A 16,694-nucleotide genomic window follows, 5' to 3' on the forward strand; every position below is an offset into this window, starting at 1 on the left:
ACAGCTTAAATCTCGATTTTGAAATCCCGTGAAGCCAGAACTGCGACCTCAAAATGTTTGAACCAAATTTGTCAAATTCGTTTGTCCACCCAAAATTTTCGTTTGTCCACCCTTCAAAAATATTTTAGAGCACATTCTTTTTTTTTTTTTGTAGCAAGTCTGAAAAATGAAAATTCGTTAACACTCAAATTATAAAACCAACTGCAATCGTTTGTTTACCTCGAGTTCTATATGTATATGTACATTGTCCACCTTGAGAAATGGATACATACCAAAAATCATCGTTTGTCCATCCTACGTTTAGCAGATATGTATTCAAAAAAAAAAACAAATTTTCAAAATTGCCATAACAAAGTACGCATACACCACAGTGTACCGACTGAAAATTTCAAAGTCCCTAAAATCCCCAAAAATTACTTTTTTTTTTAAATTCAAACGGCAATCGATTATCCACCTCGAGAAATGGATACACAAAAAAAGGAAATGGTAACGGAGTTACGAATAACAGAGTTACGCGCGACAGAGTTACGGCCGTCAAAGTTAAGCGAAACCGAAGTTACGAAAAACTAGAGTTACGAATTCTAAAGTTATGTTAAGCTATGACATGTGATTTTTGGGTTGGCAACAATTGCAACAACAGTTCACCACACCAAAATAACGTCTGTAAACAAAAGGGGTGGTTTGGTTATTATTTTAATATAAATAATAACAAAGTGGGTATTACAAAATAAGCTATGAATAATTATATTAATTAATAGAAAAAAAAAAAAATACGTATTTGCAATATTAGTTGGACAAATAAGAAGTTAAATTCAATTATGTCCCCCAAACTTACATAAGTATACTCATGTTTTTTATTCTATTTAAGCGCAATCTTCTCACAAAAACAAAACCATATATGTATGTATATCTATACCTATCCAATCAAAATTTTACAAGATTAAATAACACCCATTTTCGCTTTACTCATTTAGTTCTGACTAATGAGAAAAATGTTAATCTCTTGTTTGTATTTCCATAATTCCATGTCGTTCCTCGCAATTGTTGCCAACCCAAAAATCACATGTCATAGCTTAACACAACTTTAGAATTCGTAACTTAGTTTTTCGTAACTTCGGTTTCGCGTAACTTTGACGCTCGTAACTCTGTCGCCTGTAACTCTGGTATTCGTAACTTCGTCGGTTTCCCCAAAAAAAGTCATCCTTTGTCTTCTGTATACTTTTAGGAGATATTAAAAAAAAAAAATAATTTGTACTGAAAAATTCAAATTCCGTGATAGTTTATAGTCAAAAACCGATAATTTTGCTCCAAAAATCGTCGATTTTGGTTATTTAAATTTTATCGATTATCGCGTTAGCCGATTTCACCCCAACAACTTCAATCTAAAACTCTCAACTTTCCCATGAATAATTTTTAAAATATTTCACATGCATAACTAACTCAACATCACCTCTAATTTGATACCAATACCTATGGCTTTAGGATACTAGAACCATCAAATCTAAAAAAAAAAACATTCACTTCACAATATGTTTTTTCTAATTTTAATAACTTTTGATGAATGAAATTTAATACAGTTTTTCAAATACTTTTAGCTGTTTAGCTTGTTTTATCCTTTAATTAATAGTGGAACATGCAACTCAAGAACAAGAAAAATGCATTGATAACTACCCAGAAACAAAAATCAATGAAATAAGACTTTATTTATAAATTGAGCTATATTTTGATTTCATCGTACATACATTTTTTTATATATTGTACAATACATATATTTTTATTGTATGAATTTCTGCTTCTCCTTTACTTTACTCAAGGGCTATTTTTTTTGTATTGTAGGTACTATTCCTTACAAAACGCTTAATTGGTCCGCTAACTTTCATATTTTTGTAATTAGTCCGGTAGTTCTTTTAGACTTGCTCTATGGGGCAAGTATTGGTTTTATGTTAAAAAAATGTTTGCTTAATTTACTCGTTTTCACTGATGTATAATGTTTTCGATGTCTTGCAATTTTCTCAAAAACGTCTATAACGATTTCGATTGAATTTGGTGTATACAAGGTGATTCCAACAAAATTGCGTAGGTATTTAGTTTTGGTTAAAAATATCATAGGTATAACAAAAATATGGCGTTGCCGTTTAAAAAAATGATTTTTTTAAATGTATTTTGTTAATTTCGTCAATGGCTGAACTAATTTTATTTTAAATAAAAACAAAAAAAAAAAAACAGATATTACTGATCACTTTTTGATAAAATGTATTTAAATTTAAAAAAAAAAAAAAGTTTTGGAAAAAAGACTATTATTTTTCCCTCTAATGTTTTTAAAATTATTCTTCTGATAACTTAAGAAAAAGCTTTAAACTACAAAAGCAAAAACGTGCGACACAGTCGCGTTCTTTATTTCTTATTGAAAATTCAGTGAAAAACTAATGACATACCAAGAGAAATGCACAAAAACATACTTCAAGTAAATTTTTTTTCTTATTTGAAGGCACAATCACTTTTAATGTCCTGCTTTCTTATTTTTTTGCTGTTTTTGTTTATTTTTTTTCTGTTCTTTTGTTTTCATAGTTGTCAGAGAATTAATGATTCTCCGTATTCTTTTCCATTATTAAAAATAGACACTTGATAGAAACGAAAACAAGTTAGAACTTCCATTAGTGTCTATATTGATTTTTTATTTGTATAAAAGTTTCGATAAATTTTAGAAAGCCAAACAAGAAAAAAAAAAAAAAAAAGATGTCCATCAAGTTTATTTTAAGATAAATTGTTAGAACGATTTTTTTTCTTCTGGAAAATTATGTTTTTCATTATTCCACAATTGTTTAAAAGATTAGGTACTTTGTTATTTTTAAGTAATAAAAATCTAAGCATTCATCAAAAGTATTTGCTGTAATCTCTTTGGAATCTGGTTTATATTTAAGCCTAATTTATTTCTTATTTTGAAAACAATATTTTTAAATAATATTAAACATTTTGTTGGCTTACTTACCTGCCTGACAGTTAATAGTGGAATTTCCTGATATAAAACCATACTTAAAAGGATGAAAGGCTTCTGGCGTTCATATAATACAGCAAAAGAAAAACTAGTAAGCGATATTATAAGGACTGATGCCTCTGAAGTTGGAGCATTTCAGATTTTTTGTTTTATAGTATTGGATCTACAATGCTGAGGCCTGAGGTTCCATCTTAATAGCATGCTTCAGTAACAAAAATGTAAGGCTCAAATAGGGCGATTTTAATAAAAATCGACGTATTTTTATGATTTTGGCGTTTCTGACTCTGACAAAATGACATAAGTACGGAGATTTTCTTGAGATAAACCTACTATCGTAGAGTGTGTGTAGTTAACCCCTCTTTTTTTAAATAATATTTTTTTTTAAGTTGTTCCAGGTTGTTCCCAAATCGTTCAAAAATCGAGGTTTTAGAGCAAAAAAAAAAAAAACGTTTTTGACCTATCTCCTTTTCGAAAATTTAATTTTTGAAGGTTGTTGCAGGTTTTAAAAGTTGTTCCTAACAATGTTTTAAAATTTTTGGACTTCTAAGTTCAATATTTCGAAAGTTAGTAGTCAAAAACAAAAAAAATTCTAACCCCCCTTTTATCGATTTCTTAGGTTTTTATATATTTTTCAACTTTTAAAAAGTTTTCTTACCATTGTTCCAAAAAATTAAGATAGTAAAATTCATTTTTAAAGATAAACCAAACTTTCGAAAAAAAAGTTCTAACCCCCTTTTATCGATTTTTAAGGTTTTTATATTTTTTCAACTTTTAAAAAGTTTTCTTACCATTGCACAGTGCGTTGACCACTGGACAAAAATAAAAAAATCAAGTCCATTATATGACAAAAAACCGGTGCTTAACATGAAGGGCTCATATTCTACAATAATAGGCGTGTTTTTTCTACAACTCAGTAACTACTCATTTTTTTATTTTATTCGAAAAACAATAAAAACAAATACTTACATGTGTAATTTTTATTATTGTTTTGCGAATAAAATGAAAAGTGAGTAGCTACTGAATAATAGAAAAAACACGCCTAATAAAACACAGTTTTTTACTGTTTAAATTCAAGATTCAAAAAGATTAGTGTTGTTTTTCATGGTGTTTAGATTATTCAAGCTTAGGTTCAAATTGAAGTTTATCATTTTTTTTTTTTAACAAAAACAAATGTTCTTGACTTTTTTTTTGTTAATTTTAAAAATGAATATCTGCTGATCAGATGCGTATTTCAGTTTGTTTTTGTAAAGTGAAATTAGTATTTTAAAAATTTAACCTAAAAAAGTCTGTTTTTTGTGACTCAAAAACTAAATTTATATTAGACTGTAGCAAGCTGTAGCAGAATCTTGTATGCTACTAGGTTCCCCTATATTTCTACTTAAAACACATGGTCACCTTTTTTGCTCATACTTGCTCATCTTCAATATATTTACATTTTTGTATACTCATTTTTAGCACTTAAAAACAAGGATTTTGTCGAAAAATAGGCTTAAATTGCAAAATTTTCAAAGATTAAGGTGCTTTACGTGTTTGTTTCAAGTAAAACAAAAAACTGTGGATGTTCCAAATATTTTGTTCCAAAATATCGAGGAATTTAATAGCACTTTTGTCGTTTTTTGGACAATACGACTGTATTTACGACGTTTTATGAAATCGTTAATTGTCACGTGCAGAAAAACTTATATTTTTGTGGATATGAAACTCGTCCGTTTGTGTAAAATTAGTCAAATTTTCTTTTGATCAGGAATAGATCTTCAAGATAACTATCGTCGCTTGATGTCAAATACTTTTTTTAGGGATTTCACCTACAGAGTTGTCTCTAATTCGATAATAATTAAATATTTATTATTTTTTTGTGAAATTTATCATTTATTTGGTGAAATAGGTATACCATGAATATGTGTTTCTGAAGGTATTCTTATTCAAAGGAACACAAATCATTTATATTCTGATTTTTGTTCACATCCCCCATACACTCGACGCACTGTGCATTGTTCCAAAAAATTAAGGTAGTTAAATTCATTTTTCAAAAAAGTTTCCATGTTTTTAAATAGAATATTTAACCATTACATATTTTGAGTGAGTTTCAGTTTTTTACTTTCAAAGTACATCAAACATTTCCATAGGTCCCAGTTTTTCAAAAAAATTAAATTCCAAAAGTTGTTCCAAGTTGAAATCGTTAAGAAAAACAAAGAACTAGACATTTAAACTAAAAAAAAAAACAGTTTTAGTAAACTCTTACCCCTTCTGAAAATTTTAAAATAAAAAAAAATTAGAAAATCTTCTGTTTTCTTTTTACGATTTTAGTAGGTTCGACTTAAGAAATGTAAATATTCAACATGAAATTTTTGAAAATGTAAAAACGAAAAAGTGGTAGGCTAAGTCAAAAACGTTGTTTTTTTGTCTCTAAACCTGATTTTTGAAAATTTTTCAAATAAAATTTGGAACATTCCGGAACAACTTTCAAAAATAAAGATTTTAAAAAAAGTCGTACTTTTTTTTTTTAAATCAAGTTTTAAATGTAGGCAGCCTTAAGTCTATAAAAGACAAACTTTATAAAATATTTAAATTCATGTGTTACCACGTAAACTGATTTTTCCAAAAAAAAAACTAATTAACGAGTATTTTTTCACTTCAAAAGAGTTATTTACTCTTTTCTTCTCAACTTAGTTATTCCTGCTTAACTTAACAAATTTCCAGAAAACGTCTGTGTTTGTAAATAAAATAACCCAGCATGAATATCTTGCTACGACAAAAATACTTTTATCTTGCAATCAGAAATAAAACATTTTCTTTTATACTCTTGCCATATAAAAGGAATTAAATACTGAACAACAAAACTATCTGGCAAATAAAAATATCCTTAGGGAGAGTTGTTATATTTTAAAAACGGATTAACCTTACTGCCGTTGTGTGTGCGGTATGCTGCTAACTGAAAACTTTATACTTCCAAACTATTCTCTACACAACCAAGTTGTTTACTCTCAAAGTAGGTTGCATCTTGTGTGCATTGGGAGTTTCTATAAAATGTACATAGAATGAATAGGTACTCCTTTTGCTAGAAGATAAATTTTTCAAAAACTTTATGTGACAATTTTAAGTCTGTTTGCTTGAGCACAGGAGTAATAACTATTAAAATACAAAAAAAAAAGGCTTACTGGTTTGTAACTACTGGAAGTCTCATTAAATTCTCTCTCCAACATTCGACATTCATTAGGTTTGGGTCCTTTGAATTGCATGATAATGGTTTTGAAAACCTGGAATAAACCGAACAGCAGCTATATCCTTTTTATGTCCTTTTTTTTTCAATAATAATTGATTTTGAGTATATTTACGTGTTAAATGAACACAAAACATACACAAGTATAAAACAAATTTAGGTAAATTGATGCTATCAATATGTGGCATCTCGTCGCATGTATTTTCGTCCTTTATTTGAAAAAAATAGTAAAAATCTCCTGCAGGAAAACCATCTCTGATAGGATAGGTACAGTAAATTGTGGCGATCACATTCTATACTAGCACTAAGCACATCCTTAAAGGTTAAATGTAACCGCACTATCCATTGAATTTATTGTGTGGTCTATGTCGCATCTACAAAATAACATGTAAAAGCATCAACACGATGTATCTATGCACACGTGTCTATCTATTGATGTGTATCTATCTTTGAATTAGTTATCGGAGAATTTTATTTTTATATGTATAAAAACAACTCTCGATGTGTGTTTTATTGGCAGATATTTGTTTTTGTAGGCTGCTAAGTACCTACCAAAGCAACTTAACAATGAGGGATAAAATCTGGTGAATTGTTTCGCTATTGTTTGCATTGTATGCGTATATCGTGCCAAAAGCAATCGGTTAGTTGTGTAGTTTTGTTTTGTGGTTAGCCACATAAAAGAGGAATTAAATGTGTAAATAAAAATAAATCCAGGATAATCAACCAATTAGCTTAATGCAATGTACTTATTGAGAAGGATTTTAGTGGTTTTTCTTTGTTTTTTTTTTTTTATTTTTATTTATTTGAGGATTAACAACTTGAAAATTTGTCAATGGGAATTGAAACCACTAAAATTCTTTTATTTGTTTCTAAAGTACTGGTCATCAATCTATTGAGTTGAGCTGTTTAAGTACATGAACGAGTTTTATTACTTGATAAATATTCTTTAGTGCGATTGATCATTGAATGGGTTTTAAAGTACCTATACTCTGGCAAAAGCAGCATTTTGCTTTATTTACAATAAAGTTTTAATTTATAATGAAATATTTACGTGAAAAGTTTTTCGTGATATTTTTTTTTCTTTTCGGTACAAGGGTGTACATAAAAATACAAAATACTCAAAATTGTAGAAATTATATCAAATTCTATGAAGTTAGAACAATTTTGTTTTCCACAGACGATATGGGTAGGTACTATAAAGGTATGTACTATAAAGGGTGTCTTAAACTTAATGGTTTAAACAAAATATGCTGAAAAGCCAACTTAAAGGCTCTCAGAAACGGTTTCAGATCAAAATTTTGAGTTTTTACAATGCGCAAAAAGTATAAAAATAATTTATTGAAAACAATCATTTTCATAAAAAAAGCAAAAAAAAAACATGAATTTTTATCCTCTCACGTCATTAATTCCATTTTTTTCCCTAACAACCTATAAAAAATTTTATACCATCTGAATGTCTTAGCTCAAAATCTATATATCGATCAGATCTATGAGACATCTACAAAAAGAGCTAAAATTTTTTGAACTCGATCAAATTTCATTAAAAAAAGCAACAAAAAAAACATTTATTTTTATGTTCTCACCCTATGGAATCAATTTTTTTGTTTGACAGCCTATACAAAATTTTATACCATGTGAAAGCTTATTATTTCACCTTTCATATGACGTATCAATCTCATTTCAAAGATGCCTACAAGAGAAGTTAGAATTTTTTAATGTCAACCATGTCGAATTTCCAGACTGAGATTATGGTACTTCCCACGCTGGTGGCTGTTTGGGGGGGCAACAGATCTCCACTGGTGTTTTGAGGTTTTTCGCAAGTTTCTTGATTTAACATTGCGTAGCTTGTAGTTAGTCTACCGTTATGTGTGATATACCAAATGAAAGGTTTAAAGTTTAATAAAATTTCTATCTGCTCTTGGTCAAAATAAAATGTTAGAATTCAACAGGTTATAACTGTTGAATTCTAACATTTTATTTTACCGTTATCTCAAAACTGTGTTTAAGAAAATGATTGAAACTTCGCACACATTTAGGTAATGGTTTATCATTACTCCATTCCATATACTTTATTCCTGTATCTATTAAAGGAAAAAAGATAAAAATAAAAAACGATGAAAATCGGTTAAAAATGGTCAAAAAACGTTTTTTTTTAAACTTGTTTCTTTCGTTATTCAGTCAAAACTTACTATGTATAAGGCCAAATCCTGCATGTCCTATTAGTGGAGTCAAATTAGCTTTATACATACCTCGGAATCCAGGGAAAGTCGATGCATCTCTAAAATGAGTATAAGGCTGCATTACTAAAAGGTCAAATAAGAAAGTTAAAAAAAAAATTTCACCGCTCTCGATTACAACAATTTTACGGACCGTTTACTGTCATTCCGTATGCAAGCGTTCAATCGGAATTGCTGTCTCATTTTAGATTTTGCTCAAACTTTGTAGGGATGTTCTCTAGGACTGTAGGGAAGCAAATCCATGATGATTTAATTTTAAGTTGCGTGGTTTCCCCGCTACCCGCGGGAGATTTTACAAATTTTATGTTTAATTTGACTCGACTATATAAGTTTGAGATTTTTTGAACTCTCAAAAAAAAAAAAAAAAGCTAACAATCAAAAACTACCCAAAAATACCCCTTAAAACAAGGTGTTTTTCAAAAATTCATATTTCGAAACGCAGAGTGTTGGAAAAAAATCCGTATCTGAGGCCTACTTTTTTTTCCCTCATCTTTCACCTGGCACCTTTAGAATTGTCAAACAAAAAATTTCCCTACCCAAAATCATCATTTTGTCATAACCCCAACACGTCTACAACGTTCAAACAAAACGTTATAGCTTAGTTTAAAAATTTTTAAGAATTTTTTCTTAAATGCAGTTATTCTTAAATTAGTCTCATCTATCTATAGCAAAAAACAATCAACTTTCTACAACATCGCGTTTTAGCCCAAATTTCATCTTTCCCTTTTACCCCTGTTTACAGTATTTAATGACATAATAAAAAATTTCAATTTGTCCCCTAGTGAATCACCCAAAACTGTTTACTTCAAAGTTTGAAGAAAATAGCTCCAATAGTTTAGACAGGCAGACAGAATTGCCGGACCCACTTTTTTGGCATTCTCCATCATCGTAATGTCATGTAAAATTGTTATCTCGAGTTCGATTTTTTTTACGAATCCTAAAATTGCCCTATAGCACCTATATCGCAAGTCCTTCAATAATATGCAAATAAAACTTTATTTCAAACTTTTTCCCTACGTTTCACCGTAATTTCTCTACTATATCATTGGTATATTATAATTGTTATTATAATAATTTATTAAATATAAAAATAGTTTTTATATTTTTTTTATATTTAAAAATTATAATTTATTGACAGATAATTTTAAGCTTTGGAATTTTCTAAAAAGAAATAAAATATTGACATATTGAAAATAAAAAAATCAAAAATTAAATGAAAATAAGTTTAAGATTATCATTTGGAACTCTTATGCGTAGGTACATATTTCGTGGACAAACAAAACGTAATGTTTTTAAGATCCTTAAACTTTTTTCTATAATTCCCTTTCGAGTTTCTTAAAGTTTTCTTTTCATAAAAGCTAATATTTTTGTCACGAACTTTTTATTTAATCTTCTAATGATGTAAAATTAAAAAAAAAAAAAAAAAAAAAAAAAAAACACAAAAATAAAGTTCTATGTGACAATGTAAGGACATTATAAAATGTTATTTATGTTTTTATAAAACCATTTGTTTCCCGAATATACCATCCTCTTAACTTCTGACAGCAGAATAAGAATACACAATCACCCTACATTTACATGAACAGGAAAAAAATTTAATTTAATTTGCCGTTCATATTACATCTTCTTTTATTTATTACAAAAAAAAAGAAAAAAACACTTCCCATCTGCTCTTATAACTTCATATTTTTCTTTTATGGAAACCTGTACAATTTGTGCAAAGGTACACAAAAACATATTTAAAGCTTAATTTAAAATTCATCTTTTGTAAAAGAAATAAACTCACCTATTCGCATGGTTCAACTTGATTAATTTTCCAACAATAACTACAAAAAAAAAATAATTTCTTATTTTCTCGAAATTATTTTGTTTTTATAAAACAGAGTTGGAGAAAATGTTTGTATCTTCAATTAGCAAACTGTCAGCCTTAGTCTTTGTTGTGGTTTTGATGGAAAACTCAGATAAATATGCGAGAAAAATGATAAAAGGAAACAGAAAATAATAATAATTATGACGTTTATGTTGGAAACTGGAATTATTATCATCTCGTGTCATAAATTTTCACAAAATCACATCTGATATAATCCAAAAGTTGATGAAAATTTTGTTGTTGTATGTTTTGTTTGTTTTATGTTTTTTTTTTTATGTTGATCCTTGTCAAATATTTCTTTCTACACAGAGAAAAAAAGGCAACCAAAAATTTAAATGAGATGAGTTCGACCCAATCATCAATCATTTATTGTTAAAGGATTGAACATTTGAAAGCTAAAAGGAATTAGTTTTTTTTTTTTCTTTGCGCTGGAACGAGCGGGTCTCTGTTTGTCTTTGAGGGTTTTTTTTTTGTTTGACCTTTAAAAGGATTTGACAGCTAAAATTTGCATAAAATGTTGTGTGTTTTTTTTTTTTTTAATGTGAATCGAAATTTATTTTCCAGATACGTGAGTTATACGTAAGAGGGTGACTTCTTGGATGTATGAATTAAATTTAGAACAAAAAAGGTATAATTTAGACTACCAGTTGTCGTCAATATAAAAATTTTAAAGCTGATGAAGAAGAAAAAGATATAAATTGGAACTTTTTGGAGAGTGTTTATATATTATAATGTTTGAACTGGTGCTAAGCTGGAGTTTAAATACAATAATGAATACATCCGATATTGTTAAAAAATTAATCAAATATTTTGTGAAATTTCAAACCAAATAGATCAGTTTAATAAAAAATACGTAAGTCGACTTTTAGAACTCAAAAAGGGCTGAACCGATTTTGATTTTCTTTGCTTTATTTTAACAAGTATGCAATAAAATCTTTAGAACCGTTAAAAAAAAATAAAAATTTTCAAAAAGAAAAATTTAGGTATGCCAAGTTTTTTTCAAAGTATATAAAAAACTATTGGTTAAAAATAATTTTCTTATTTTTGTCATTAATATTAGGTACTAAAACTTTTTTTGTTGAAATCGCCGTTGTTTACGAAAAATTCGGACGGGAGAGTTGGGAAGTAGCTAAAAAATATTTTTTTTCATATCAAAAGTAGGAAGTTATCTGCCGTAATTTTTTTTTTTTATCAAAACCGTTAGATTCGTTTTTGAGACGCACAGGCAGACAGACAATCTAATAAACAGAGACCCAATTTTTCGCATTCTCCATCATCGTAAAGTCAAGTCATGTACAAATACTAAACTTAACCTTATAACGGTTCTTCTTATTGAACTCATAAACGGTAGGTGCTATCAAAAAGTGAGCCTTCTTGGAGCCATTTCGAAGCCATATTTTTAAAGTTCTAGGTAGGAAAACATATATTTTTTTTTAATTTTGTGAAAAGTAAAAAATTGTAGATTTTCCGACTTAAATTTTTAAAAATGTAGCTTTTGTAATATGCTTTCAGTTTGTACCATCGTTCGTTTTGAAAATAATCCATTTTAAAGAAAGTTTGATGGTACCAACATTCGTATTTCTTTATAAGTTGCCTTTATAAAAATAAATATATTTTTTTCTAGAGTAATTACACTGGTCTGCAAAAAAAACCCTCTTTTAAATAAAACTATACTTTTATAAAGGATTTTTGTATGCTGATTCCGTATCCTAAGTCAGAATTGACCTAGCACGTCACGTTTTTTTTTAGATATTTTCGTTTGAAAATCTCAAAAACCCATTTTTTGCTGTTTTCAAAGAAATATTTTGGCATAATGTAATCTTTTTCAATTAAAATTGTTACGGTTTATGAAAAAACTTATTTTTTTCTTTCAAATTCAGTTTCAATCTTCTCAATATCTCTTTCCTTCTCCGAGATATTTTAATTTAAGTTAGTTTAGTAGGTTTGGCATATCTTACCATATAGAAACTGATCTCTAAAAATTAATATATCTTTCTCCTTAGAACAAAAGTATACTTTTCTTATGGACTTTAGTGTGCTGATTTTGAATCCGAACTCAAAAAATGTCGGTCAGCTCTGGTTTTTGAGATATAGTAGGTTTTTGAGATTGTCTAAAAAAAAAACTTGATTTTGTGATACTTTAATGTGAATATTTCAAAATCCAGTTTATCGAATGTTTTATTACAAAGATATTTCTAAATAGAAAAATAGTACCTATATAAAATTACAAAACACAATATTTAACAATTTCCTTAATTAAGTTGTTTTTGTTCATGTAGGATTTACTAAAAAGTGAAGGAATTCGATATTTCTGCTTGTTTTGTCAATCAGTATTTTAAAATATGAGTAAACATTAATGTAAAAGGTCATATTTAGTGTCAATCGATAGGTCATAATTATGAGGAATAATTCCTCCAAATTTAAGCTCAATGCAACAAATAGTTTTAATTTTATACAAGTTCAAATTAATCTAAAAGGGTGATTTTTTAGAAACTACCCACATTTTTCAAAAATCATTTTTACAAAAATGATACCTGATAGAATTTTTGTGAAACCAGATTTAGATTCAGGAAAGTCTAATCTTTCATAATATCAAAAAATTTGAAGGAAAAAAAAAGTTAAATTTTGCAGACCTGTGTTTTTAAATTTGTCAAAATTTTGAGTGTTTTTTTTTTTTTTATTTTCCCACCAAAAACATAATAATATAATTTTTAATTCAATTAGTTGACTGACATTTTTCTGCAGAAAATCTTTTTCTGTTTTTCTTTAAAAGATAATGCATTTCAAAGACGGTTGGGTGTTTAGCTATTTACTTAAAATTCCGTTACCTCATCTAATACAAACAGAACAAAAAAAAAAAGTTGTTAAAAATCTTAATTACATGACGTCAATCTTACTGCCTGCAAATAATCCAGTAATAAAATAACTAGGTACCTACCTCGTAGTTGGCTTACAATCTATCATACATCCTATACCTTTTTTTTAAGTAAACCATTCCATTCATCATTAAAAATTCTATAGAATTGCATTAAACCTTGCACTTAAGCACTTACTAATGGCTCATTAATTGGATTCGCCCCTTTGCAAATACTGAGAAATTGCATTTTTCCCAATTATGCATTAAATTTGTATTTAAAACTTATATATTTTTCTACTATTTCTACTAAAAAGAGAGTTTTTCAAACCACCTGACACCTAATTATAATTCTTGATCTATAATGTTTAACTTTTAATGAGTTGCTAGTGAAACGTAGGTGAACCATTTTTTTTATCCTGCAACATTTTTTTTTTTATTTTTATCTCATTTTCTGCGTTTTTATTGTAACTTTTAATTATTAATGCACAGGTGGTATTTTTTTTTTTTTGTTCTTTATCTTTTACATTGAGAGCTTTGAATATTATGACAGGAGTTGAAGTGAACTTTTGACTCTGTAAGAAAAAATCATTTTATAATCTCATACAATAGACAGAACATAATATTTTGTGTTTGTTTAAGTTGATGCTATCTCTTATTTAATTAAGATTTGAGTGCTTTTCTATACAATACAAAGTATTGAAACAATCTTTTATATACAAAATAATCTATACTTATTTTCTGTTACAATTTTGTATATAGCATAATTCACTATATCAAACTGTGCACACACCCTAAAGTCCATTAACTAATTTCTTAGCTAAAATCAATAAATAAATTTATTATTTTTTTCCGATTTTGATTAATAGTTCGTGCAACATTTCAATGATACTACAGAATTAAAGTCTTTTAATAACACGTATTATGTTGATGAAGTTTTTAATTCTATAGTGTATTAAGTGGAATAATCTTTTCGTGCCAACGAAATTGTATATAAAAAAAAAAGGAATCGATAGCTCTATTGTGATAAAACTGAAATGCTCTTTCATTTTCTTTTACACCTACGAAACGAAATTGATCAAGATTATAGAGATAAAGGAATGATACAATTCTAGGTATGTGTGTATATTTTGATCCATACACTGAGCCAAAAAACAACGTAAAATCAATCTAAACCACTTTGAATCAATGGAAAATCACTACATTTATAGCCTAAAGTGGAAAATGATTGAATCAAAGTAGCACACTTTAAATCAAAGTTGTTCACACATTAAAAAAATAAAAAAAGTAAAACTAGCATCCGCTGGGGATCGAACCTGCTATACCTGGGTTGACAAGCTTGTGCTTTACCACTGTGCCATCTCACTTATAAAAATTGATGTGACAAACTGTAAGTTAAGCATAGGACGACTTTTTAGAAAATTAATGAATATATTTTTCACCATTGATTCAATGTAGAACGGATTAAAAATTACTATGCGTTTTTTCTCTGGGTGTATTGTTTCAGAAAGTAGACCACCGTATCTACTATATATCTAACAAAAAAATAAATAAGTATGTAAGTAACTACTTTCTAAATCAAATTAAACTTTAAATAAAAATAATTGTAAATATTTTCCATAAAGTTTTTCAATCATAAAGCTAGTATTGTTTGTTTCAAAAATGTTCAAGGTTGTATATGCACAAATATGTATGCACACTTTTCTGCATAAGCCAGTCCCGGTAGGATATGCTTTTAAACTTTTTTAATTTAGAAGTTTAAATAAATATATATATTTTTAATCTAGAAGCTTAAGTTATTTATTTTGAATGTCAGTATAAAGTTATTTATTAAACAATAGCATTAAGTTGGAAAGTCATTTTGCTTTTTAGTGCCTCGTAGTGGTATTTAATTTCTAATTATAAATTAAAAAATTGTGTTTGAAAAATGCAAATAAAGTAGGTATGTGGTTTGACATTAAAATGGAATGTATTAAAAACGTTGTCAAAACTATGCCTAGCAAAACTTTTTTAAATATCTTTAATTTTCTTATGAAACAATGAATTTAATTAGAAAAAAAAAACTTAAAATTAAATCCACATTAATATGAATTTTGTAGACCAATATTATATACAATAATATTGGTTTCAGCTTTTCTCGACTCACATTTTTAAAATTATTGTTCCCGCCAAATAACGGACTTCTGTAAAATCAATAGCTTGTTTTTTTTTTAGATCTCCATCAGTGGTGTAGCTAGAACTGTGGGGGGCCTGTATCCAAAAGTTGAAAGCTGGAATCTTTTAGCATGTTAATCAACATCTAAAAAAAATAAATATCCAATTTTCAAAAATTTCATAGTTCAAAAAAAATTTTACTAGCTATAAAGTAAATGCTGTTGCAATAAATTTATTGAAATTGAATAAATTGCTTGTAGACCAGTGAAAATAATTTTTGAAACAAAAATTAATAACAGCATATCGTCGGTGAAACCAGAAAATTGTGTAACTCCAAATTTTCTGAAAATTAGATTTGAATGCCATCTGTTAGACAAACCTAATATCTACCGTTCCGTAAACTCAGAATCCCCTTAAATTTCATAGTTTTTATTTTATTAGCAAATTAGAAAATGAAAACTCATACAAATGCCTTCAAAACGATTTTGTTTTTTTGCTCTCCTATAAAATTTGCTAAAATTGAGTTACACACTTTTCTGGTTTCACCGACGATATGGGTGGATCGTGGATGGAGAATTGTATATCTCAAAAACTTGGCACGTCGCACAGTGGTGCCATTCTTCGTTTTTGGCGTCAAAATTCATTTGCATGGCAATTTTTGGACGAAAAGTCATGAAATTTGATACACTGAATGATAATAGTATAGAGAATACAAAAAGGCTACCAACTTTTTTTATTCAAAACGGCGGCTCCAAAATGGCGGAAAGAATGAGCTTTAAAACAGAATTTTCATTTTCAAAACAGTATATAAGCTATAAATTGGGCTAAATTCATGTCAAAAAGGTGTTAGATTTAAGATTTAGGATTCATAGATTCATATTCTTTACAAAAAAAATCAAAAAATTTGAAAACAAAGTCCAAAAAATGCCAATTTAGTAAAACACTCAGAACTTAAAAAAGAATTTGTTATGTGATACTGAAATCTCTTGAGTAATATTATTTTTAAAATGTTGAAGTTTTAGAACATGAACGAAAATTAAAGGTAAAAATAATTTTTGGTATTCAAACAAACTATTTTACCATATTTTGGGGATGTGGTCATATTTTTAGCGAACGCTATGCTGGATTAGGATTCTTTTGATTCGTTCGATAATATAAGTTGAGCTGTGCTGTAGAGTTTTGTATGGAAACAAAATCCGGATAAGTATTATATTCAAAGCTTTTTAAAAGAAATTGAATCTAGTAGGTACACAAAAATAATATCTTAAGGGCAAGACACTGCTTACCAGCAAATAAAAGAAGCAGCTATATCTTCTATTTTTTTATATGATGAAGTGAATAAAATATGTTTTATATAGGGAAGC

General features: G+C 28.0%; 2 protein-coding genes across 2 annotated transcripts in view; one reads left to right on the top strand and one right to left on the bottom strand.

The window, feature by feature from the left end:
- Positions 1 to 16,694, top strand: part of LOC129919640 (potassium channel subfamily T member 2) — a 485,782-nt gene that overhangs the window by 129,219 nt on the left and 339,869 nt on the right. The gene's annotated exons all lie outside the window — the stretch shown is intronic.
- The window catches only part of LOC129919626 (uncharacterized), an 88,749-nt gene that overhangs the window by 61,619 nt on the left and 10,436 nt on the right, over positions 1 to 16,694 (bottom strand). The gene's annotated exons all lie outside the window — the stretch shown is intronic.

Source organism: Episyrphus balteatus, chromosome 1 (genome assembly GCF_945859705.1).
Source record: "Episyrphus balteatus chromosome 1, idEpiBalt1.1, whole genome shotgun sequence".
Lineage (NCBI taxonomy): Eukaryota > Metazoa > Arthropoda > Insecta > Diptera > Syrphidae > Episyrphus > Episyrphus balteatus.